At 51.2% G+C, this 26,092-nt stretch overlaps 1 protein-coding gene across 6 annotated transcripts in view; it reads left to right on the top strand.

Annotated features, from left to right (window-relative positions):
- Positions 1-26,092, top strand: part of pik3cd (phosphatidylinositol-4,5-bisphosphate 3-kinase, catalytic subunit delta) — a 250,545-nt gene that overhangs the window by 25,332 nt on the left and 199,121 nt on the right. For 5 of the 6 annotated variants that reach the window (XM_073032256.1, XM_073032257.1, XM_073032250.1 and 2 more), the window contains one exon: positions 2,091-2,155. The gene's annotated coding sequence lies outside the window, so the exon portion shown is untranslated. Of the gene's footprint in view, positions 1-2,090; positions 2,156-4,156; positions 4,271-26,092 lie in introns of those variants that run through there. The other variant, XM_073032254.1, reaches the window with a different exon arrangement.

The following is a 26,092-nucleotide window of genomic DNA, read 5'->3' as shown; positions in this document are numbered from 1 at the left end:
ACCCAATGGCCTTTCTGTTACTGCACTAAATCCTCCCCGCTTCGATCCGCTGCACATGAGGAACTGAAGAGTTGACCACGTTGGTGCTCATGGTCGCAGGAAGCATGTGTTCAGGATGTTGTGACTGAGAGTTACCACAGAAGAGAGATTAAGCTGCTTCTGGTTAAGATCAGCTTGATCAGTCTGCAGAGCAGGGGCTCAGATGGCAATGGGCAGCGACACGTTGTGTATTTATTTATTTATTTAGAGATACAGTGTGGGACAGGCCCTTCCGGCACAACGAGCCGCGCAGCCCAGCAACCCAACATTAGCCGAATCACAGGACAACTTACAACGACCGCTTAACTTACTAACCAGTATATGCTTGGACTGTAGAAGGAAACTGGAGCACCTGCAGGAAGCCCACGCACACACGGGAAGGAACGTTCAAACTTGCGTACAGACGACGCCGGAATTGAACTCCGGACTCCGACGTCCCGAGCTGTAATAGCGTTGCGCTAACCGTGGCGACCCAATTTTTAGTTATTGGTTTATTCCACTGAGCTACAGGTAGCTATAAAAGGTTCTCCTTGTGACTCTGTTCCAGAAATCTACCCCTTCTCCTAACTGCTCCCTAGATGTGTGAAGTCTCACTTTAATTCTGTAGATCTTCCATTCCTTAACCCTAGAACACTTGCACAAATTCAAGTTGAAGTGCAAGTTCAAGTTTATTATCATTCAGCCAAACATACATGTACAACTAAACAAAGCAATGTTACCCTGTGACTAAGGTGCAAAACATTGCATATATCATGGTTGGGAAAAGGGGAAGGGAGCAGGAAGCATCAGAGAGACATTCTGTAATGATCAGTAAACCAATTGTTTGAAATCAAATTACCTTGTACTATAAAATGGTATATTAATTCTTAAGAGTTGGTTTGGAGATTGTTTATCGTGCCAGATGATGGCAGAAAACCCGTGCGGGACAGTTTTAAAAATGGAAACGCTATTGCACTGGGGCAGTTTGACTCTCTCGACCTTGGAAGACCCTGTCCAGTGGTACAAAGGTTGTCACAACAGGGGTTCCTCGGTTGACCATGATTTCGTCTGTGCCTCATCGTACCCTTCACCCTCCACAGAACATTGCAGAACCATTTCCCGCCCGTTGGATCTCACTGTAGATCTCATCTGTCCAGTCTGCTGGAGCTGACTTTGCATGCTAGGACAGGCATGGCCCTATCTCACCAGGGTATAAGGCCCACCTGCTACCCTCACCTGGTTTAGCCTGTCTGTCAGAGCAGTGCACCAAGGTGTGGCCACTGTCGCCTGCGAAATAGCTCTTTGGAGCCACATTTGAAAGCTGAGTGTAGGCTGCCACGTTCTTTTGATTGACTGTAAATGAACAAAATCAGCGCAGACACCTGGACTGCTGTCATACCTTCAGATTCTTTGTGAGTCTTTGTTGTAGTGAAATTGTTTCATTTTAATTCCGGCCATTTCTGGCATCTCCAAGCCTAAATGCTTGAAACCACAGTGAGCAAAACAGTTCTGAATTGTCTTATTGTTTGTTTCTCGCCAACTATCAGTGACAAAAATCGCTGCTTTTTGAACACAAACACATGCGACCTGTTGCTATTTAAAAATTGTTCGCTTTAAGCATGGTGGTGTGTCTGAAGGCCACTCAAGTGCACACATCTGATGCTAGTTAGAAACTGTTCGGCAACAGTCTCCTGCCACAATTAGACGGCATAGTGTCCCAAATAAACAAAGGAATCCACCCTTTCTAAATTAGTTTTTGCTCTTTAAGAGTAGTTCCAAATAAGTGTCTGCCCTCATTACCCAATGGCCCACCAGAATCCACTGAATAACAAATGTAGATATATAATTCAAATTATAACTAAAATACGTTAAGTTTTTTTTCCATCAGCGAATGAAACTTAAAGTGCTAAGCACATAAAGCAAAGACAGGAAATGATTGAAGCATTATGCAAGCGAGGCAGCATCTGTGGAGGAGAATGTTTAAAATTGAAATGGAAGAGCCAGATATAGTCAAGAGCAAACACACTGGAACAGCAACAAGTCAAAACTAATTTGTTTTCCTTCTTTTCTAGTGCTGGTGGTGACTTCATCAGAAACGTCGACTCTCTGTCTCTTCCCACAAATGCTGGCTGACCTGGTGAGTATTTTCGTCATTTTCTGCTTCTATCTGTGTGTTGGCCAAGGAGCAGAAGTGATGGCTATGATGTGGAATTCAGGCAATATAAAGACGGTGGAAATGCAGTGATCGAGGCTTTCAAAAGAGGCTCTTTAGGGAAAATAATTCGCAGAGTTCAGAGAAGAAGTGGGGGATTGTAATTGTTCATTAAGAAGGTGGCATGGATTTTGGTCCTTGTTATTATTGATTCTGCAATGCTACGTGTAGGACAAATTTTAAATGGTGATTTTATTTTTTTTACCAATCGTTTGTATTTCTTTTGCATTTTTTTCTTACTGGTTCTTAAAGAACTTTTAGCTTTCTCAAAGTTCAAAGTACATTTATTGTCAAAGGATTTGATACAACCTTATACAATCTTGAGATTCGTCATGAGTCATGAGGGCTAACCATAAACCTTATGGAAAAAAAGAACCCATTTTTAAAAAAAAGACCATCAAACACCCAACATGCAGTGAAAAAAATCAGATATCAACAAATCCTGCGAGCAGGTAGCGTTTTGAACTGAAGTCCACAGAGAGAGTTTGTCCACAGACCCTTAGTTCAGCACAGAGCCAAGTGAACGTTGTGGAGCAGGGAGCTGAACCAGCCTCGAACCCTGACAGCCTGACCTTTGATGTAGCTGTAAAAGGGCCAATGAACATTATTGATAGTTGCATTTCTTGCAGGTGTAGTTGTCAGGGACACTGGCGGATTCCCTGACTTCCTACATCCTGCAAGAGGAGCACACCACTGTCCTAACCATCATTCCCACAGCTCTGACTATGGAATAAGAAAGAAAGAGATCTTACCGGAGCCTCACTTAAGCCTCTACTAAATGTAGAGTCTTGACACGCTGAAGCCTTTTGTGCCAAAGCTCTAAGTTCCCACTCTTACACTGTTGGAAAGATGGGCAGGGGAAACCTATAGACGTTGAGGAGGGAGATTATAGGCAGAAGGCAGGAGAATAGGACTGAGAGGGAAAGTAAATCAGTTGTGATTGAATGGCAGAGCAGACGCAGTGAGCTGAATGACTTAATGGGTGCCATGGAAATGTAGTGGTTAGCGCAGCGCTAGTACAGCTTGGGGCATCGGAGTTTGGAGTTCATTTCTGATGTCGCCTGTATGTCCTCCCTGTGGAATACATGGGTTTTTTGCCAGGTCCTCCGGTTTCCTCCCACCGTCCAAAAACAACTGGTTAGTAGGCTAATTCGTCATTGTAAATTTTCCCATGATTAAGCTAGGGTTAAGTCAGGGGCTGCTGGGCGGTGTGGCACCAAGGGCCTATTCTGAGCTGTTCCCCTAAATGAAAAATAAAGTAATTCTGCTCAACTTGTTTGCCTTTTTGTATTTTTCTTTGTTCATTCTTCACACTTAATAAACATACGTAACCAGTGAACTTTATACCTCATTTTGACTTCCGAAGAGCCTTTGGATCACAAAATCCAACAGCACGTTGAACAGAAGTTGCAGGCAATTGTCAATGGGATTGATGGAGTTGCTGTGAAAGTCAGCATTGACTCGAGCTGGTTGTCATAAGGAGGTAAAAAACATGAACGAGATGAGGAATTTGGCCAAAGAAAAGATAACGGGGTTTGCCCCCATGAAGACCACTATTATGTACCAGATGTTGTTTCAGAATGACTCTGTGAGGTCCTTGTGGGAGCTGCTGACAGCCTGAAAATCAGCAACATATCAGTAGAAGAATGTGAGCAAACTGAGGAGCTTCGCAATCAAAAGTATAACAAGGCCCCTCCCTGCCTCACGGGTCCTATCCTGATCAGCAAACTCTCTGAGCACCAGCTGAGTTTGCTCTTTGTAACTTCTGCTCAGAAGCTGCAACTTCAGCAGTCCCCTTTCGCAAATAAAGATGAAAATAAAAATTGATGATGGTTTGGAAAGACAAAGTTGTTTTTAGTGCAAGAGATTTTGCAGAAGCTTGAAATCCAGAGCAACACACAGAAAATGCTGGAGGAGCTCAGCACATCTATGGAAATGATTAGACAGTTGATGTTTTGGGCAGAAACCCTTCGTCAAGGAGGAAATCACTAGGTCATGAATGGTTGTTGGGTTCTTTGACCACCTACCATCAAGCAGGAGGTACTGTAGCATTAGGACAAGGACTGTTAGGATGGGAAATGGTCTCTTCCCCTAGGCTGTGTGAGACTACTGAACTCCCGGCCACCACGCAGGTCTCATTGTTTATGAGGTACCAGTAACATTTATATTGTTCACTTTTTAACTTGTGCCATCGATGTACTTTATGCTAAATGTCAATCTTCTGGAGTATATATTTTATTTGTTAATTAATTTGTGGTAATATTACTTTGCGTGCATCTTCCCCCTTCCTTTCCAGTCCTGATGAATGGTCCTGGCCTGAAACGTTGATTGTTTATTTATTTCCATGGATGCTGCCTGACCTGCTGAGTTCCTCTAATATTTTGTGTGTTATATGCATTGTGTTTTGCACCTTGGTCAAGAGGAATGTTGTTTCATTTGGTGATATATTTGTATACAGTGAAGACAATGAACTTCAACTTGAGCACGGAGAACCTAATGTACGCGTGTGCAATTACTGTTGTTCAGAGAGAGGGTGTGGTAAGGCGAACTAGAGTTAGGGATTCCCCTGTTGTACTAGCTGTAAAATGGTTGAAAATCTTGACAAGAATTTACAAACGGCAGCACGATCTAAGCCTCCCTCAGGGCTGTGATGAGTCATCATTCAGTTGAATAACAACATGAACTACCTCTTGACTAAAGATTCAGATAATGTCCGTGAGAGGGACCACATTAAGAACAACATTGTTTCAGGTCTGGAGTTCAGAAGAGAGAGACGCGAGTTGATGGAAAGGAAATAAGATTGAGGAACTCACTGGGCCAAGCAGCATCCCAGATGTTGACACTTCGTCCCTGCCCCACAGTTGCTGCTCAACTCACTAAGATCCTCTTCTAGAGGGTCTTATTGGCCACACACAAAGTGCTGGTCAACTCACCAGGTCAGGCAGCATCTATTGAAGGGAATAGAGACAACATTTTGGGCCAAGACCCTTCATCAGGACTGGAAAGGAAGCCAGAATAAGATGGTGAGAGACCCTGAATGTCTCCCTTGTCTTCAGTTCCAGAATGGATGTGGTACACATGGTACAGAACGATGATTTTTGTTCGCAAGAACGTTTTTTTTTAGGTGAAAGGTCTCAGCCAAAAAGTTGATTGTTTATTCCCCTCCATGGTTGCTGCCTGACCTGCTGAGTTCCTCCAGCATTTTGTGTGTGTCATTCTAGATTTCCAGTGTCTGCAGAATCTCTTGTGTATGTTGGCCAGGCTGGGTAACCATTACAGATTTCTATCTGTTATGGGACAGAAGCGAATCAGGACATTTTTATAACAATACAGTACAGTATATATAGCGGGGGTATTCCTTTCTGCCGCCGGCGTGGGATGGTGAGTCTATCAGGACCCTGGGGACTTGTGGAAACTGTGTGGTGATTTCTTTTGAACTTATAGTCCATTAACATCTTTGGACTATTTTTACTGTGCCCATAGTCTGTTTTTTTTTTATCAATTATGCTATTGTTTGCACTGTTGTAATTATATATTGTAAATATGTGGTTTGTGCAGGTCTTGTAGCTTTAGTTTTTGGTCTTGTTTTGTCTGGTGGATTTGGAGCTCCTTTCTGGGGAACGCGCTAAGACGGTAGCGCGATAGTAATACGCAGCAGCCTCTCCGGACTCTGGATTGGGGATTGCCAAACGTTATGTGGATTTTCTGGTGTAGTCTGTTTTGCCATATGCTTTTGTGATATCATTCTGGAGGAACGTTGTCTCATTTTTTAACTGCATTGCATTTGTGGTTTCTAAATGACAATAAACTGAATCTGAATAATACCATACAATACAGTATGTTAATTGGCTTTCTCCATGTTTGATTATTATTTTAATATAATTTAATTTATAACTGAATTTAATTAAATTTCAGTTTCTAACTGCACCTGGGCAATAGTCCAGTAGCTTTACCTTTATGCTATCACACAATCAGTAACAATTCATGCATCTCGGTAAACCAGAACTTCCCCTGGATGCAAGCAAGTCTTTTAATTTCATTTTTTTAAGTTGGTTCTCAGGATCTGCGTGTTGCTGACAGTGACAATATTTATTTCCCATTCCTAGTTGCTTCATTTTTCAAGTTGATGAATATTTAATTTTCATGTTTTTAATAGATTCTGCAACCCACGGAGTCACTTTCAAGGACTCTACAACTCATGATCTCAGTATTACATTATTTATTTATTACAATTTGGTTTTCTTTTTGCATTTGCACAGTTTTTTGTGGTCTTTTACACATTGGTTGTTTGTCCATCTTTGCATTTTTCCTATTGTTTCTATTAGATATTTTGCATCTACTGTGAATGCCCGCAAGAAGTTGAATCTACATACTATGATAATAAATTTACTTTGAGCTTCGAACTAGATAAGCTACTTTATTTTGTTTTAGATACAGCTCGGACTAGGCCCTTCCGGTCCTTCGAGCCACGCTGCCCAGCAACCTCTCACAACCCCCATTTGACCCTCACCTGATCACAGGACAATTTACAATGACTGATTAACCTACCCACTATGGGGTGTGGGGGAAAACTTGAGCACCCTGAGAAAACCCATGCCAGGACCAGTGAAATAAAACTATAAATCTCTCTAACATCGATAGTCACATCATAATATTGTTCCATTACTCTGGATATAATAGACCATCTCAAAGTTTTAGAAATATATTACCAGTGGTTCTAATTGTTAATCAGCAATCTTTTTCTTTAAAATAATTCTCTCTACACTCTTGTCCAAAAGAAGCTTCTCTAAACGCTTCAATTTCCCCATTTTTCTGGTTACATTTGGGCGGTTTAAATGACCTTTCATGTACGTAGCCTCAAAAACTTCCCACCACAGAGCTGTGTTGCATGGATATTTTTCTAAGAAAGGATGTGCTGGCATTGGAGGAAGTTCATGAGAATAATAGGGTTGACATACACATGAGGAGTGTTTGATGTCTCTGGGCCTGCACTTGCTGGAATCCTATTGCATATTGAAAGCCCGGACAGAGTAGATGTGCAGAGGATGTGATCTATAGTAAAGGAGTCTAGGACCAGAGGGCACAGCCTCAGAATAGAAGGACATCCCTTTAGAACAGAGTTGAGGAATTTCTTCAGGCAGAAGGAGGTGAATCTGTGGAATTCATTGCCACAGAGGGCAATGGAGGCCAAGTCATTGGGTATATTGAAAGCAGGGATTAGTAGATTCTTGAATAGTGAGTGCATCAAAGGCTGTGGGAAAAAGGCAGGAGAATTAGGTTCAGAGGGAAAATAAATCAGCTTTGATCGAATGGTGAAGCAGACTCGATGGGCTGAATATGCTAATTGTACACCTACAGTGTATTTATCTTATGGTCTTTATCGTTCCATAGTCATCTTGGGGCAGCTGAAACAATGTTCCATCTTCTTTTCAGTCTCTAACCTCTGAATTACACGTTGCTTACTTGCGAGGTGATTTTCCTGGGAGATCTTTATTCCCTTGTGCAGAGTTTGCCTGGAATTCCTTTTCCGGAACTTTACCCTCTTCTCAGCATCTCCACTGGCCCTTAAACTGAACGAGTTGCTGGGCCATTTCCAACTTTACAGCACTTCACTGTGGATTTGGATTCCCCGGGCAACTGGGCCAAACAAGTACAACTGATTTCCTCCACTGAGGGGCATTAGTGAACAAATGGGTTCTGGAAACAACCCTACCAATAACTTTATGGTCACAGTTACTGAATTCAGCCCTTTAGAGTCTCATGATAGCGTAGTGGTTTGCTTCATGCTTTACAGTGCTGGTGATCGGAGTTCAATTCCCGCCACTGTCGCTCGGGAATTTTTACATTCTCTCTGTGAGTTTGCTCTGTGTTCTCTCAATTTCCTTCCACATTCCTAAGATGCACGTTTGGGCGTGCCAGGTTGGCACCAGAACTTGGCGACACCTGCGGACTCCCCCCAGCACAACCTTGGACAGTGTTGGCCATTGGTGCAAGTGACACACTTCACAGTGATGTTTTTATATAGACGTGCCAAATAAAACCAATCTTTATTTGACTAGAGTAGTGCTCACCAACCCTTTTAAGCCCAAGATCCCTTACCTCGGCCATAGTCAAAGGCGAGATCGACCCCCAGATCGATTAGTTACACACATGCGCACCGGGACAGAAGAGACTGGAAGTAAAACCCCTCGACCCGGAAGTAGAAATAATGTATAAACACCAGGAGTACCCACCCTCTTTTGCACCACAGAAAGACGGGGGAGAGGGGGTGTTAAACACGACCGGAATATAGCGATACTCGAAGCAGGTTCCTTATGCCCAGTCTATTCCTCAATGTAGTTTTAGCGGCTCTCGGCACTTAGCTTCTCCCCGCTTGCCTACGTTTTTTCCGCTCAAAAAACTCAGCAGTTTTGTCTTTAAGTGCGGGGTGCTTGGACTTAGGGTACCGAAGCAGTTTTGAGAGCTTAATTGCCTCATTAGACAGCCTCCACCCGCCAGACGCCCTGGCCAGGTGCGGCTGGTCGTAGGTGGGGTGACAGGACAAGGTCAGGGCCGGAGTCCCCGTGCCAGAGCCGTGGCAGTTCCGGTCCAGAGAGAGCCACCGTGCGAGGAGTGCGACAGGGCGCCCACCCGAAGGGTCTATCGGCCGACAAAAGTTTGTTTTAGTAGATCGCAGTGTGGTAGCTGCTCTGATACTTACGGAACTCTGAGCCCGAATTAGATCGTCTGCAAATATTTTAACACCGGGTTCCCAACGAACATTCGGTGTGGTGAACAGATTTAGAGGCGGCGCCCATCTGTCCGCGCTCCGGGCCAGTAGCATTGGCGGTTCTCGCCGGCCGTCCGAGGCAAACCAGTGATCGCTGGTGCGAGGGTATCACTGCGTTTAGGCGACTGATGACCTCGCGTGCGTTCAAGTTCAACAGTGGGCGTGACAGGGAATGAGGAAAGGTGCAGCTGACTCATATTGTTTCCTTGCGGCCCGGTGGTTGAGGACCACTGAATTATACTGTGTAAACACAAAGTACATTGCAGATGCTGTGGTCAAATCAACACGTACAAACAAGCTGGAGGAACTCAGCAGTCAGCAGGTTGACTGCTCATTTCAACAAATGCTGCCCGACCTGCTGAATTCATCCAGCTTGTTTGTTCCTGTTGAATTACACTGTGTAGTGCGGGGAGCTACACGCATGCGCACTGGGCAGAAAGAACGGAACTAAAAACCCCCGACCCAGAAACAATCTCTCAACAGTATTTGTGTATTTATTTTTGATTTTTTTTTTTGCGGGATCTACTGGGGAAGTCTCAAAGATCGACCAGTCGATCGCGATTGATGGGTTGGCGACAACTAGACTAGAGACACAAGAAACTGCAGATGTTGGAATCTGGAGCAAAAACCAAACCGTTAGGAACTCGACAAGTCTGTGGGAGGGAAATGGACAGTCGATGCTTCAGATCAAGACCTTCTCATCTGGAGCCTTCATGTAGACTTCCAGTCCAGATGAAGGGTCTTGATCTGAAATGTTGACTGTCTAGTTATCGCCACAGATATTGTATGACCTGCTGAGTTACTCCAGCAAATTGTCTCTCAGAGTTCCATCCTGTACAGTCTCCATCTTTTAAATTCAATTCATCGTAATTTAAAAGTGTTTCTTCTATCAATTGAAGTAAGTGTAGCTACGTAGCTTTTCACATTTGAAACTGTTTACAGAGATATGGTCAGCTACCCTTTAATCACTTGTTGTTATATGAAGTTGGAGTCCTGTGGTTTCAGTGTTAAACCCTCTCGGTCAGATGCACTGGAAGAGGTGGCCATACAACCTCCTTGTGTTCTTGATACTTCCTTTCTGCACGACAGCAATGATCAAAGACATTTGAAAGTAGTGTCCACGAGTGCTGCACAGCACCGGACAGTTTGACTGCATGGCCCAGGCCTGCAGGGGCACAGTGAGTGGAAGGGCACGGTGAGTGGTAGGGCACGGTGAGTGGAAGGGCACGGTGAGTGGTAGGGCACGGTGAGTGGAAGGGCACAGTGAGTGGAAGGGCACGGTGAGTGGAAGGGCACGGTGAGTGGAAGAGCACGGTGAGTGGTAGGGCACGGTGAGTGGTAGGGCAATGTGAGTGGTAGGGCACGGTGAGTGGTGGGGCACGGTGAGTGGTGGGGCAATGTGAGTGGTAGGGCACGGTGAGTGGAAGGGCACGGTGAAGTGGTAGGGCAATGTGAGTGGTAGGGCACGGTGAGTGGTAGGGCAATGTGAGTGGTAGGGCACGGTGAGTGGAAGGGCACGGTGAGTGGTAGGGCACGGTGAGTGGAAGGGCACGGTGAGTGGTAGGGCACGGTGAGTGGTGGGGCACGGTGAGTGGAAGGGCACGGTGAGTGGTAGGGCACGGTGAGTGGAAGGGCACGGTGAAGTGGTAGGGCAATGTGAGTGGTAGGGCAATGTGAGTGGTGGGGCACGGTGAGTGGTGGGGCACGGTGAGTGGTAGGGCACGGTGAGTGGTAGGGCACGGTGAGTGGTAGGGCAATGTGAGTGGTAGGGCACGGTGAGTGGTAGGGCAATGTGAGTGGTAGGGCACGGTGAGTGGAAGGGCACGGTGAGTGGTAGGGCACGGTGAGTGGAAGGGCACGGTGAGTGGTAGGGCACGGTGAGTGGTGGGGCACGGTGAGTGGAAGGGCACGGTGAGTGGTAGGGCACGGTGAGTGGAAGGGCAATGTGAGTGGTGGGGCAATGTGAGTGGTAGGGCACGGTGAGTGGTAGGGCACGGTGCGTGGTAGGGCACGGTGAGTGGTGGGGCACGGTGAGTGGTAGGGCACGGTGAGTGGTAGGGCACGGTGAGTGGTGGGGCACGGTGAGTGGTGGGGCACGGTGAGTGGTGGGGCACGGTGAGTGGTAGGGCAATGTGAGTGGTAGGGCACGGTGAGTGGTGGGGCACGGTGAGTGGTGGGGCACGGTGAGTGGTGGGGCACGGTGAGTGGTAGGGCAATGTGAGTGGTAGGGCACGGTGAGTGGAAGGGCACGGTGAGTGGTAGGGCACGGTGAGTGGTAGGGCAATGTGAGTGGAAGGGCACGGTGAGTGGTAGGGCACGGTGAGTGGAAGGGCACGGTGAGTGGTAGGGCAATGTGAGTGGAAGGGCATGGTGAGTGGAAGGGCACGGTGAGTGGTAGGGCACGGTGAGTGGAAGGGCACGGTGAGTGGTAGGGCACGGTGAGTGGTGGGGCACGGTGAGTGGAAGGGCACGGTGAGTGGTAGGGCACGGTGAGTGGAAGGGCACGGTGAGTGGTAGGGCACGGTGAGTGGAAGGGCACGGTGAGTGGTGGGGCACGGTGAGTGGAAGGGCACGGTGAGTGGTAGGGCACGGTGAGTGGAAGGGCAATGTGAGTGGTGGGGCACGGTGAGTGGTGGGGCAATGTGAGTGGAAGGGCAATGTGAGTGGTAGGGCACGGTGAGTGGAAGGGCACGGTGAGTGGTAGGGCACGGTGAGTGGAAGGGCACGGTGAGTGGTAGGGCACGGTGAGTGGAAGGGCACGGTGAGTGGAAGGGCAATGTGAGTGGAAGGGCACGGTGAGTGGTAGGGCAATGTGAGTGGAAGGGCACGGTGAGTGGTGGGGCACGGTGAGTGGTAGGGCACGGTGAGTGGAAGGGCACGGTGAGTGGTAGGGCACATTGAGTGGAAGGGCACGGTGAGTGGAAGGGCACGGTGAGTGGTAGGGCACATTGAGTGGAAGGGCACGGTGAGTGGAAGGGCACGGTGAGTGGTAGGGCACGGTGAGTGGTAGGGCACGGTGAGTGGTGGGGCACGGTGAGTGGTGGGGCACGGTGAGTGGTGGGGCAATGTGAGTGGTGGGGCACGGTGAGTGGTGGGGCAATGTGAGTGGTAGGGCACGGTGAGTGGTAGGGCACGGTGAGTGGTGGGGCACGGTGAGTGGTAGGGCACGGTGAGTGGAAGAGCACGGTGAGTGGTAGGGCACGGTGAGTGGTAGGGCAATGTGAGTGGTAGGGCACGGTGAGTGGTGGGGCACGGTGAGTGGTGGGGCAATGTGAGTGGTAGGGCACGGTGAGTGGAAGAGCACGGTGAGTGGTAGGGCACGGTGAGTGGTAGGGCACGGTGAGTGGTAGGGCACGGTGAGTGGAAGAGCACGGTGAGTGGTAGGGCACGGTGAGTGGTAGAGCACGGTGAGTGGTAGGGCACGGTGAGTGGTAGGGCACGGTGAGTGGAAGAGCACGGTGAGTGGTAGGGCACGGTGAGTGGTAGGGCACGGTGAGTGGTAGGGCACGGTGAGTGGAAGGGCACGGTGAGTGGTAGGGCACGGTGAGTGGTGGGGCACGGTGAGTGGAAGGGTACGGTGAGTGGTGGGGCACGGTGAGTGGTAGGGCAATGTGAGTGGAAGGGCATGGTGAGTGGTAGGGCAATGTGAGTGGAAGGGCACGGTGAGTGGTAGGGCACGGTGAGTGGTGGGGCACGGTGAGTGGTGGGGCACGGTGAGTGGTAGGGCACGGTGAGTGGAAGAGCACGGTGAGTGGTAGGGCACGGTGAGTGGTGGGGCACGGTGAGTGGTGGGGCACGGTGAGTGGTGGGGCACGGTGAGTGGAAGGGCACGGTGAGTGGTAGGGCACGGTGAGTGGAAGAGCACGGTGAGTGGTAGGGCATGGTGAGTGGTAGGGCACGGTGAGTGGTAGGGCAATGTGAGTGGTGGGGCACGGGGAGTGGAAGGGCACGGGGAGTGGAAGGGCACGGTGAGTGGAAGGGCACGGTGAGTGGTAGGGCACGGTGAGTGGTGGGGCACGGTGAGTGGTGGGGCACGGTGAGTGGAAGGGCACGGTGAGTGGAAGGGCACGGTGAGTGGTAGGGCACGGTGAGTGGTGGGGCACGGTGGGTGGTAGGGCACGGTGAGTGGTGGGGCAATGTGAGTGGTGGGGCACGGTGAGTGGTGGGGCACGGTGAGTGGAAGGGCACGGTGAGTGGTGGGGCACGGTGAGTGGTAGGGCACGGTGAGTGGTGGGGCACGGTGGGTGGTAGGGCACGGTGAGTGGTGGGGCAATGTGAGTGGTGGGGCACGGTGAGTGGTGGGGCACGGTGAGTGGAAGGGCACGGTGAGTGGTGGGGCACGGTGAGTGGTGGGGCACGGTGAGTGGAAGGGCAATGTGAGTGGAAGGGCAATGTGAGTGGAAGGGCACGTTGAGTGGAAGGGCACGGTGAGTGGTGGGGCACGGTGAGTGGTGGGGCACGGTGAGTGGTAGGGCACGGTGAGTGGTAGGGCACGGTGAGTGGTAGGGCAATGTGAGTGGTGGGGCACGGTGAGTGGAAGGGCACGGTGAGTGGTAGGGCAATGTGAGTGGAAGGGCAATGTGAGTGGTAGGGCACGGTGAGTGGAAGGGCACGGTGAGTGGTGGGGCACGGTGAGTGGTGGGGCACGGTGAGTGGTAGGGCACGGTGAGTGGTAGGGCACGGTGAGTGGAAGGGCACGGTGAGTGGTAGGGCACGGTGAGTGGTAGGGCACGGTGAGTGGTAGGGCAATGTGAGTGGTGGGGCACGGTGAGTGGAAGGGCACGGTGAGTGGAAGGGTACGGTGAGTGGAAGGGCAATGTGAGTGGTAGGGCAATGTGAGTGGTAGGGCAATGTGAGTGGTAGGGCAATGTGAGTGGAAGGGCAATGTGAGTGGAAGGGCACGGTGAGTGGAAGGGCACGGTGAGTGGTAGGGCAATGTGAGTGGTAGGGCACGGTGAGTGGTGGGGCACGGTGAGTGGTAGGGCAATGTGAGTGGTAGGGCAATGTGAGTGGTAGGGCAATGTGAGTGGAAGGGCAATGTGAGTGGAAGGGCACGGTGAGTGGAAGGGCACGGTGAGTGGAAGGGTACGGTGAGTGGAAGGGCACGGTGAGTGGTAGGGCAATGTGAGTGGTAGGGCAATGTGAGTGGTAGGGCACGGTGAGTGGTAGGGCACGGTGAGTGGTAGGGCAATGTGAGTGGTAGGGCAATGTGAGTGGAAGGGCAATGTGAGTGGAAGGGCACGGTGAGTGGTAGGGCAATGTGAGTGGTAGGGCAATGTGAGTGGAAGGGCAATGTGAGTGGAAGGGCACGGTGAGTGGAAGGGCACGGTGAGTGGAAGGGTACGGTGAGTGGAAGGGCACGGTGAGTGGTAGGGCAATGTGAGTGGTAGGGCAATGTGAGTGGAAGGGCAATGTGAGTGGAAGGGCAATGTGAGTGGAAGGGCACGGTGAGTGGTAGGGCACGGTGAGTGGTAGGGCAATGTGAGTGGTAGGGCAATGTGAGTGGTAGGGCAATGTGAGTGGAAGGGCAATGTGAGTGGAAGGGTACGGTGAGTGGAAGGGCACGGTGAGTGGTAGGGCAATGTGAGTGGTAGGGCAATGTGAGTGGTAGGGTACGGTGAGTGGAAGGGCACGGTGAGTGGAAGGGTACGGTGAGTGGAAGGGCAATGTGAGTGGTAGGGCAATGTGAGTGGTAGGGCAATGTGAGTGGTAGGGCAATGTGAGTGGAAGGGCAATGTGAGTGGAAGGGCACGGTGAGTGGAAGGGCACGGTGAGTGGTAGGGCACGGTGAGTGGAAGGGCACGGTGAGTGGTAGGGCACGGTGAGTGGTAGGGCACGGTGAGTGGAAGGGCAATGTGAGTGGTAGGGCACGGTGAGTGGAAGGGCACGGTGAGTGGTAGGGCACGGTGAGTGGTAGGGCACGGTGAGTGGAAGGGCACGGTGAGTGGTAGGGCACGGTGAGTGGAAGGGCACGGTGAGTGGTGGGGCACGGTGAGTGTTAGGGCACGGTGAGTGGAAGGGCAATGTGAGTGGTAGGGCACGGTGAGTGGAAGGGCACGGTGAGTGGTAGGGCACGGTGAGTGGAAGGGCACGGTGAGTGGTAGGGCACGGTGAGTGGAAGGGCACGGTGAGTGGTGGGGCACGGTGAGTGGAAGGGCAATGTGAGTGGAAGGGCACGGTGAGTGGTAGGGCACGGTGAGTGGTGGGGCACGGTGAGTGGTGGGGCACGGTGAGTGGAAGGGCAATGTGAGTGGAAGGGCACGGTGAGTGGAAGGGCACGGTGAGTGGTAGGGCACGGTGAGTGGAAGGGCACGGTGAGTGGTGGGGCACGGTGAGTGGAAGGGCAATGTGAGTGGTGGGGCACGGTGAGTGGTAGGGCACGGTGAGTGGTAGGGCAATGTGAGTGGTAGGGCACGGTGAGTGGAAGGGCACGGTGAGTGTTAGGGCAATGTGAGTGGTAGGGCACGGTGAGTGGAAGGGCAATGTGAGTGGTAGGGCACGGTGAGTGGAAGGGCACGGTGAGTGGTAGGGCACGGTGAGTGGAAGGGCACGGTGAGTGGTGGGGCACGGTGAGTGGAAGGGCAATGTGAGTGGAAGGGCACGGTGAGTGGTAGGGCACGGTGAGTGGTGGGGCACGGTGAGTGGTGGGGCACGGTGAGTGGAAGGGCAATGTGAGTGGAAGGGCACGGTGAGTGGTAGGGCACGGTGAGTGGAAGGGCACGGTGAGTGGTGGGGCACGGTGAGTGGAAGGGCAATGTGAGTGGAAGGGCACGGTGAGTGGTAGGGCACGGTGAGTGGAAGGGCACGGTGAGTGGTGGGGCACGGTGAGTGGAAGGGCAATGTGAGTGGTGGGGCACGGTGAGTGGTAGGGCACGGTGAGTGGTAGGGCACGGTGAGTGGAAGGGCAATGTGAGTGGTGGGGCACGGTGAGTGGTGGGGCACGGTGAGTGGTGGGGCACGGTGAGTGGTGGGGCACGGTGAGTGGTGGGGCACGGTGAGTGGTAGGGCACGGTGGGTGTTAGGGCAATGTGAGTGGAAGGGCACGGTGAGTGGTAGGGCACGGTGAGTGGTAGAGCACGGTGAGTGGTAGGGCACGGTGAGTGGTGGGGCACGGTGAGTGGAAGGGCACGGTGAGTGGAAGGGCACGGTGAGTGGTGGGGCACGGTGAGTGGAAGGGCACGGTGAGTGGAAGGGCACGGTGAGTGGTAGGGCACGGTGAGTGGTAGGGCAATGTGAGTGGTAGGGCACGGTGAGTGGTAGGGCAATGTGAGTGGTAGGGCAATGTGAGTGGAAGGGCACGGTGAGTGGTAGGGCACGGTGAGTGGTGGGGCACGGTGAGTGGTAGGGCAATGTGAGTGGTAGGGCACGGTGAGTGGAAGGGCAATGTGAGTGGAAGGGCACGGTGAGTGGAAGGGCACGGTGAGTGGAAGGGCACGGTGAGTGGAAGGGCACGGTGAGTGGTAGGGCACGGTGAGTGGTGGGGCACGGTGAGTGGTGGGGCACGGTGAGTGGTGGGGCACGGTGAGTGGTAGGGCACGGTGAGTGGTAGGGCACGGTGAGTGGAAGGGCACGGTGAGTGGTGGGGCACGGTGAGTGGAAGGGCACGGTGAGTGGAAGGGCACGGTGAGTGGTGGGGCAATGTGAGTGGTAGGGCACGGTGAGTGGAAGGGCACGGTGAGTGGTAGGGCACGGTGAGTGGAAGGGCACGGTGAGTGGAAGGGCAATGTGAGTGGTAGGGCACGGTGAGTGGAAGGGCACGGTGAGTGGTAGGGCAATGTGAGTGGTGGGGCACGGTGAGTGGAAGGGCACGGTGAGTGGAAGGGCAATGTGAGTGGAAGGGCACGGTGAGTGGTAGGGCACGGTGAGTGGTGGGGCACGGTGAGTGGAAGGGCACGGTGAGTGGTAGGGCAATGTGAGTGGTAGGGCAATGTGAGTGGAAGGGCACGGTGAGTGGAAGGGCACGGTGAGTGGTAGGGCAATGTGAGTGGTAGGGCACGGTGAGTGGTAGGGCACGGTGAGTGGTAGGGCACGGTGAGTGGTGGGGCACGGTGAGTGGTGGGGCAATGTGAGTGGAAGGGCACGGTGAGTGGAAGGGCACGGGGAGTGGAAGGGCACGGTGAGTGGTGGGGCACGGTGAGTGGAAGGGCACGGTGAGTGGTGGGGCACGGTGAGTGGTAGGGCACGGTGAGTGGAAGGGCACGGTGAGTGGAAGGGCACGGGGAGTGGAAGGGCACGGTGAGTGGTGGGGCACGGTGAGTGGAAGGGCACGGTGAGTGGAAGGGCACGGGGAGTGGAAGGGCACGGGGAGTGGAAGGGCACGGTGAGTGGTGGGGCACGGGGAGTGGAAGGGCACGGTGAGTGGAAGGGCACGGTGAGTGGAAGGGCACGGTGAGTGGAAGGGCACGGTGAGTGGTGGGGCACGGTGAGTGGAAGGGCACGGTGAGTGGTGGGGCACGGTGAGTGGTAGGGCACGGTGAGTGGAAGGGCACGGTGAGTGGAAGGGCACGGTGAGTGGAAGGGCACGGTGAGTGGAAGGGCACGGTGAGTGGTGGGGCACGGTGAGTGGTAGGGCAATGTGAGTGGTGGGGCACGGTGAGTGGAAGGGCACGGTGAGTGGAAGGGCACGGTGAGTGGTAGGGCACGGTGAGTGGTAGGGCACGGTGAGTGGTAGGGCACGGTGAGTGGAAGGGCACGGTGAGTGGTAGGGCACGGTGAGTGGAAGGGCACGGTGAGTGGTGGGGCACGGTGAGTGGTGGGGCACGGTGAGTGGTAGGGCACGGTGAGTGGTAGGGCACGGTGAGTGGAAGGGCACGGTGAGTGGTGGGGCACGGTGAGTGGTAGGGCAATGTGAGTGGTAGGGCACGGTGAGTGGAAGGGCACGGTGAGTGGAAGGGCACGGTGAGTGGTAGGGCAATGTGAGTGGTGGGGCACGGTGAGTGGTGGGGCACGGTGAGTGGAAGGGCACGGTGAGTGGTGGGGCACGGTGAGTGGTAGGGCACGGTGAGTGGAAGGGCACGGTGAGTGGTAGGGCAATGTGAGTGGAAGGGCACGGTGAGTGGTAGGGCAATGTGAGTGGTGGGGCACGGGGAGTGGAAGGGCACGGTGAGTGGTAGGGCACGGTGAGTGGTAGGGCAATGTGAGTGGAAGGGCACGGTGAGTGGTGGGGCACGGTGAGTGGTAGGGCACGGTGAGTGGTGGGGCACGGTGAGTGGTAGGGCACGGTGAGTGGTAGGGCACGGGGAGTGGAAGGGCACGGTGAGTGGTGGGGCACGGTGAGTGGTGGGGCACGGTGAGTGGTGGGGCACGGTGAGTGGTGGGGCACGGTGAGTGGAAGGGCAATGTGAGTGGAAGGGCACGGTGAGTGGAAGGGCACGGTGAGTGGTAGGGCACGGTGAGTGGAAGGGCACGGTGAGTGGAAGGGCACGGTGAGTGGTAGGGCACGGTGAGTGGTGGGGCACGGTGGGTGGTGGGGCACGGTGAGTGGTGGGGCACGGTGAGTGGAAGGGCACGGTGAGTGGTGGGGCACGGTGAGTGGTAGGGCAATGTGAGTGGAAGGGCACGGTGAGTGGTAGGGCACGGTGAGTGGAAGGGCACGGTGAGTGGAAGGGCACGGTGAGTGGTAGGGCACGGGGAGTGGTAGGGCAATGTGAGTGGTGGGGCACGGTGCGTGGTAGGGCACGGTGCGTGGTAGGGCACGGGGAGTGGAAGGGCACGGTGAGTGGTGGGGCACGGTGAGTGGTAGGGCACGGTGAGTGGTAGGGCACGGTGAGTGGTGGGGCACGGTGAGTGGTGGGGCACGGTGAGTGGTAGGGCACGGGGAGTGGAAGGGCACGGTGAGTGGTAGGGCACGGTGAGTGGTAGGGCACGGTGCGTGGTAGGGCACGGTGCGTGGTAGGGCACGGGGAGTGGAAGGGCACGGTGAGTGGTGGGGCACGGTGAGTGGTAGGGCACGGTGAGTGGTAGGGCACGGTGAGTGGTGGGGCACGGTGAGTGGTGGGGCACGGTGAGTGGTAGGGCACGGGGAGTGGAAGGGCACGGTGAGTGGTAGGGCACGGTGAGTGGAAGGGCAATGTGAGTGGTAGGGCACGGTGAGTGGAAGGGCACGGTGAGTGGTAGGGCACGGTGAGTGGTAGGGCACGGTGAGTGGTGGGGCACGGTGAGTGGTAGGGCACGGTGAGTGGTAGGGCAATGTGAGTGGTAGGGCACGGTGAGTGGTGGGGCACGGTGAGTGGAAGGGCACGGTGAGTGTTAGGGCACGGTGAGTGGAAGGGCACGGTGAGTGGTAGGGCACGGTGAGTGTTAGGGCAATGTGAGTGGTAGGGCACGGTGAGTGGTGGGGCACGGTGAGTGGTAGGGCACGGTGAGTGGTGGGGCACGGGGAGTGGTAGGGCACGGTGAGTGTTAGGGCAATGTGAGTGGAAGGGCACGGTGAGTGGTGGGGCACGGTGAGTGGAAGGGCACGGTGAGTGGAAGGGCACGGTGAGTGGTAGGGCACGGTGAGTGGAAGGGCACGGTGAGTGGTAGGGCACGGTGAGTGGTGGGGCACGGTGAGTGGTGGGGCACGGTGAGTGGTGGGGCACGGTGAGTGGAAGGGCACGGTGAGTGGTAGGGCACGGGGAGTGGTAGGGCAATGTGAGTGGTAGGGCACGGTGGGTGGAGGGGCACGGTGTGTGGTAGGGCAATGTGAGTGGTGGGGCACGGTGAGTGGAAGGGCAATGTGAGTGGTAGGGCACGGTGAGTGGTGGGGCACGGTGAGTGGTGGGGCACGGTGAGTGGTAGGGCACGGTGGGTGGAGGGGCACGGTGAGTGGTGGGGCAATGTGAGTGGAAGGGCACGGTGAAGTGCTGTAGAATAGGGGGATCTGAGAATGCCACTCCATAATTTCTTGAAAGTTGCGTCACAGTTAGATAGGGTTTTCAAGAGAGCTTTTTGGCACATTGGTCTTCATAAATCAAAGTATTGAGTACAGGAGTTGGGATGTTATGTTGAAGTTGTATAAGACAAGTTGTATAAGACATTGGTGAGGCATAATTTGGAGTACTGTGTGCAGTTCTGCTCGCTACCCACAGGAAAGTTATCATTTAGGAGTTTTTTTCCCATGGAGCATAGGAAAATGAGGAGAAATTTGATAGAGGTATAAACATATTGAGTGGTATAGCTCGGGTAAATACAAACAGGATTTTCCCATTGAGGTTGGGTGAAACTAGAACTAGAGGTCGTGGGTTAAAGTAAAAGTAGATATCCGGCATCTTGTGTGCCTCATGTTTCAGTAGTTTGCTTGTTGATTGTGTTTTTGGGAACCAGACCAATCCAAGAAGGTTTAAAAAATACATCAGTCCTATCAGATTGTAATTCCTTTGACCTTGAATGGGAACAAGGGACAACATTGATTGTGGATTCAGTATGTCATTAGTCTACAAGAAAGCTTACACTCCTTCTACGAAGTCCTGTCCATTTGATGCGAGATACAGTGATATTATTGCTCTCTCAAGTGATTTTGTAACTATATGCTGTGGTACAATTTGTCTAGAAGTTGTTTGTTTTAAAGTGGTTGGGAGGAATGTGTTGTGTATTTAATATTTCAGTAGTATTATAAATATATGGTTTCATTGAGGATTCTTGCCTATTAAAATAATTCATTACAGGTTATGTGTAAAAATAAGTGAATTGCATACATTATGATGCTGCCATAGGATACATGCACGCTTCGCTTAATGTGGAAAAACGAAGTTAGACTCGCATTCTCGGCTCCTTTGTTTTACTTTAAATTATTTCTATGTTTTAGAGAAACAAAACATAGCAGAATACTTGGTATAACATGTCTGGTTTGCAGAGGTTAAGCTACACCTGGGATATTGTGATTAGTTCTGGTCGCCTCATTATAGGAAGGATGTGGAAGCTTTCGAGAGGGTGCAGAGGAGATTTAGCAGGGTGCTGGCTGGAGTAGAGAGCATGTCTTATGAGAATAGGTTGTGTGAAGTGGTACACCTTGGAAGATCAAACTTAAAGGCAGAATACAGGGTTAATGGTAGGATTCTTAGCAGTGTGGAGGAACAGAGGGACCTTGAGGTCCACATCCATAGATCTCACAAAGTTGCCGTGCAAGTTGATAGGGTGGCTAAGAAGACATATGTTGTGTTGGCCTTTGTTAGTCGGGGGATTGAGTTCAAGAGCTGTGAGGTAATGTTGCAGCTCTATAAAACACTGGTTAGACCACACTTGGAATACGGTGTTCCATCTCATTATAGGAAGGATGTGGGAGCTTTAGAGATGGGGTAGAGGAGATTTACCAGGATGCTGCCTAAACTATGAGAATGAGAATGAGAATTCTTATGAGAATAGTTTGAGAGAGCTGGGACTTTACTCTCTGACGCGAAGGAGGAGGAAGGTGACTTGATCGAATTGTACAAGATAGTAAGAAGCATAGATAGAGTAGATAGTCAGAGACTATCTCCCAGGGTGGAAATGGCTAGTATGAGGGTGAATAATTTTAAGGTGAACAGAGGAAGGTATAGGTAGATATCAGAGGTATGTTTTTTCACACAGAGAATGGTGTGAGTGTGGATCGTTCTGCCAGGGGTGGTGGTAAAAGCAGGTACATAGGGATACTTAAGAAGCTCTTTAGATAGGCACACGTATGATAGAAAAATGGTGGACTATGTAGAAGGAAAGGGTTAGATTGATCTTAGGGTAGGGTAAAAGGTCGACACAAAATCATGGGCCGTAGGGCCTGCACTGTGCTGTAATGTTCTGTGAACTAAATTACCCTTAAAATGGATGAACTTTAGACAAATTGTCCTGTTGATTTTGGATGGCAACAGCCAAACTGCACCCAGGTTGCGTGCAAGTGAAACCACAGAAGTTGTGAGGCAGTGAGTTAAGGAGAGAATGCAGTTGCTTTGTAACTAGTGAAGTGTTGCGAACTGCCCTTTGGAGCTCGGATGTTAAGGCGACGGTAACTTATTGGAAGAGAAGTCAGCCTGCCTTATCTCAGGTGGCGTAATCTCTTAAGAAAACACTATTCCTGGCTTATTAGTACTCATTCAATGTGATCTTATTTGCTTTGTAAATATTATTAATTCTAATTATGAACCAATTTGCATGACTATTGAAAGGCTTAATTGTTTTATTCTAATAGTGCCAGTCAGATTATACTATTTTACATAAACATGCTCCTTGCACTTCGTGACAACTTGTCAATCTTCAGACCCTGCCACTCAGGGACTTGTGCTAATATTATTTTGTGACCATCTGTGCCGGATCGTAACTACATGTGCTGTGTTTTGCACCTGGGCCCCAGAGGAATAATGTTTTGGTTAGCTCTATATATGTGTGTGCTTGAATGACAGTAAACTTGAACTTCAGGTTGTTGGAATGCGCTGGAGAAGGTGCCATATCAGTACTGGGTCAGGAATAAACAGGACAACAAGAGGGGAGGACCATAGGAGGACAACTCAGGGCAGAGCTGCAGGAGGAGGAGGAGGAGGAGGAAAAGGAAGTGGAGAACTCGGTCAAGCAAACAGGTTGCAGAGATTCAGTGAGCCCTAATCAGAAGGTAAAGATGAAAGATCAGCTTTATTTGTCACATATACGTTGCAGGATACGGCAAAATGCTTGCTTTTGCGCAGCCCAGAGATGTGCTGTAAAAGTATGTGCATTTCATACGTCATGACACTACCACGTGATACGAGCGCGCTGGCTTAAACTAAAACACAAAGTTAGACTCACATTTTGGAATTTGGTGTCTCCCTTTGAATTAGTTTAATGTGCAAAGTTGCAAAATGTAGCACCCACAAGTTTCGAACCCGAACCGGTACGTCCTCGGACTGTGGGAGAAAACCGGAGCACCCAGAGGAAACCCAAGCGGTCACAGGGAGAACGTACAAGCTCCTTACAGACAGTGGTGGGAATCGGACCCCAATTGTACAGCTGGTGCTGTGAAGTGTTACGCTAACCACTATGCCACCATGCTTTCTAATTCCCGGGAGATTGCCCGAAATTAGGAAGAACGGCTGGAATTCTGCAATAAATATGCCTATCCTCTCATGTGCCCAGTGAAGGGAGACAGTGAAGTCTAGCTCACCAGGGCACTCTTCCCATTGGGCTTCTTCACCCCAACAGTGCAACGGAATTCTTGAGCCTTTCTCATTTAGCTTTCTAACAAATAATGAATTATAAACATTACTTATACATCATCTGGTCACTTTTCATCTTTTATTGCTGCTGTTTCACAAATTTATACGACTGCTTGTTTTATTATGATAGTGTCAGTGACATTATCCTGTCTCACCCAAACATGCTCCTTGCACTTTATGTCAGCCTGTCAACCTTCAGCCCATGTCACTCATTAATATGACTGCTAATATTATTTTTGTGTTGGGTCTTAACTATGTGGGCTGCGCGTGACTACAGTATTATGCCAAAGTCTTAGGCATAATAGGGTCCATAGCTCAACATGGAGTGGAGAGTGAGTTTGTAAACCTGGCAGGAGCAAAGGATGTTGGGAATGGTGAGGGTGGAGTGCCGCAGGAGGGGTGTGGGACGGGTGGCAGAGTGCCAAGGTGGGTGGTGGTACGGGTGCAGACACACCCAGCGCTCATACACCAGGCAGGGTCATTTGATTCCAAACAATTGGTTTATTGACCATTTCAGGATGCCTCTCTGGTGCTTCCTGCTCCCTTCCCCCTTTCCCTAAGTATGATTCCCCTCTCCCTGCCCTCTTTCCACTCTCGGTCCACAATGGAGACCCACATCAGAATCAGGTTTACCATCACTCACACATGTCAAGAAATTTGTTGTTTTTTGGAGGTAGCAGTACAGTGCTGTGCAAAAGTCTTAGGCACCCTAGCTATAATACTGTATGCACCTAAGACTTTTGTACAGTACTGTATTGGTACTGTGTTTTGCACCTTGGTCCCCGAGGAACATTGTTTCATTTAGCTGTATACATGTATATGGTTGATTGACAATAAACTTGAACTTGAAAAGATGCCCCAATAACAACCCCGCAGAGGTTACTGAGCTTTCAGACTGGAAGAGCACGGAGTGATATTTTCCAGTACCTCTTCACCCTGTGGTCATCAGTAGTTCTGGTCACAGTGATGGGTCTCCCTGAGCCTATTTTTTTTTTAAGTTTGGGACCTTGTGAACTGAACTTTAACTTGAACCCCAGAACTTCCCATCACCAACTCTGGCATGTGAACGTCACCAACACCAGAGATTCTGCAGATGCTAGAAATCCAGAGCAGCACGCACACACGCACACACACAGAAACACACACGCGCACACACTCACACACACACAGAAACACACACGCGCACACACTCACACACACACACACACACACACACACACACACACACACACACACACACACACACACACACACACACACACACACACACACACACACAAACACACACTGGCCGCGTGGTTTCCTCCCACAGTCCCAAGACGTACCGCTTGACAGGTTAATTGGTCATTGTAAGTTATCCTATGATTAGGGTAGGGTTAAATAGGTGGTTTGCTGAGCAGCACCTCATTGGAAGGGCCTGTTTCATACCATCTCTCTAAATAAATAAATAAAATGCTGTTGTAACTCAGCAGGTCAGGCCAATCTACAGAGAGGAATAAGCCATCAGTGTTTCGGTTAAGACCTTTCATCAGGACTTGAAATGTGGTTTGTCTACTAATGGAGCCTGTGATCTTCGTGTTGGTGGTTTGTTTTCGGGCTGATTGAGCAGTCTGGCACTTTGCTGTCTCCAAGAGGGTTCCTTGAGGCCTTGAGTGAAATGTGAGGCCTTGAGTGAAATATATGGCCTCGAGGCCAAGTAGCCTGGAGACAGGGTGCGAGCCCATGATCAACTCCATTTCTTGCTGGCCTTGTCGGTTATAGCGTCGAGGAAGATTGAAATCATTGAGGTGTGCGCGGAGAGCGAGAGGGTGCTCAGTGCCATCCACCAGCCTTTCGCTTGCTGCTCCTGGGGGAAGGTCCCTGTTTTTGAGTGGTCTCTCTCCCGCTGGAGGACTGTGCTGGAGTCCTGGTCTTGAGCAAGGTTTAATCGACACGGGACACGTGGATTGTGGATTGGAAGTTATGCTCCTTTCTTTTGAGTTGCTATTTTGGGTGATTTTGATCAGGACGGCCTGCAGATAATGAACAACACCAAGCTAGATTTGGATTGAACTGAATATGCCTGGACTCATATTTTGCGCTTTATATTCTGTGTCCTTTTCTTCTTTCCATTTGTGTGATTTGGGGTTTTTTTTGCAAGTGGGGGGGGGATTGATGTTTTTCTTTCAACAGGTTCCATGGTTTTCTTTGTTTCGTGGCTGTCTGTGGGGAGACAAATCTCAGGGTTGTATATTGCGTACATGCTTTGATAATAAATGTACTTTGAGTCTTTGAGGTTCTGATATTGAACTAGAGGACCATCCCTCGATCAATACCAGGTTTAAATCCTGGAACTTGCTCCCCAGCAGTTCTGGGGGTACCTCCTCCAGAAGAACCGCGGATGATCTAACATGATGTACGTGCCATCATCTCCTCGAGAGCATTTAAAGATGGTCAATAAGTTGTGATGTTTGTGGGTGGTACCCACATCCAAACAAAGCATCAAAGTGCAAGTGACTGCTCCTAGCAAGGCCTTGATTGCAAGGTTAGAACAGTGTTTGGAGGCAGTGGGATGCATGGATCTAGATGTACAAATGTGGAGTTCTGAAGGTAAATAATTTGGAGTTCATTGTTCGTTACTAACGGTGTCGTACGATGTAGGTGAACATGGTCTTTCCATGACTATGATTGTTCTTGGCCACTGGCCTAATAGTTCCTTCTTCTGGGCAGTGTCTTTACAAGATGGGTGACCCCAGACATTATCAATACTCTGCAAAGAATGTCTGCCTGGGGTCAGTGGTCGCATAACCAGGGCTTGTGATATGCACCAACTCCTCATATGACCAACCACCACCTGCTCCTGTGCTTCACATAACCCTGATCAGAGGCTAAGCAGGGACTACACCTTGCCCAAGGGTGACCTGCAGGCTGGTGAAGGGAAAGAGCACATCTCCTTTGGTGGAGATGTATCTCCGCCCT

Source organism: Hemitrygon akajei, chromosome 29, assembly GCF_048418815.1.
Source record: "Hemitrygon akajei chromosome 29, sHemAka1.3, whole genome shotgun sequence".
In the NCBI taxonomy this organism is placed as follows: domain Eukaryota; kingdom Metazoa; phylum Chordata; class Chondrichthyes; order Myliobatiformes; family Dasyatidae; genus Hemitrygon; species Hemitrygon akajei.
Note: the sequence above shows the minus strand (reverse complement) of the source record. Positions and strands in the feature narration are given on the sequence as shown.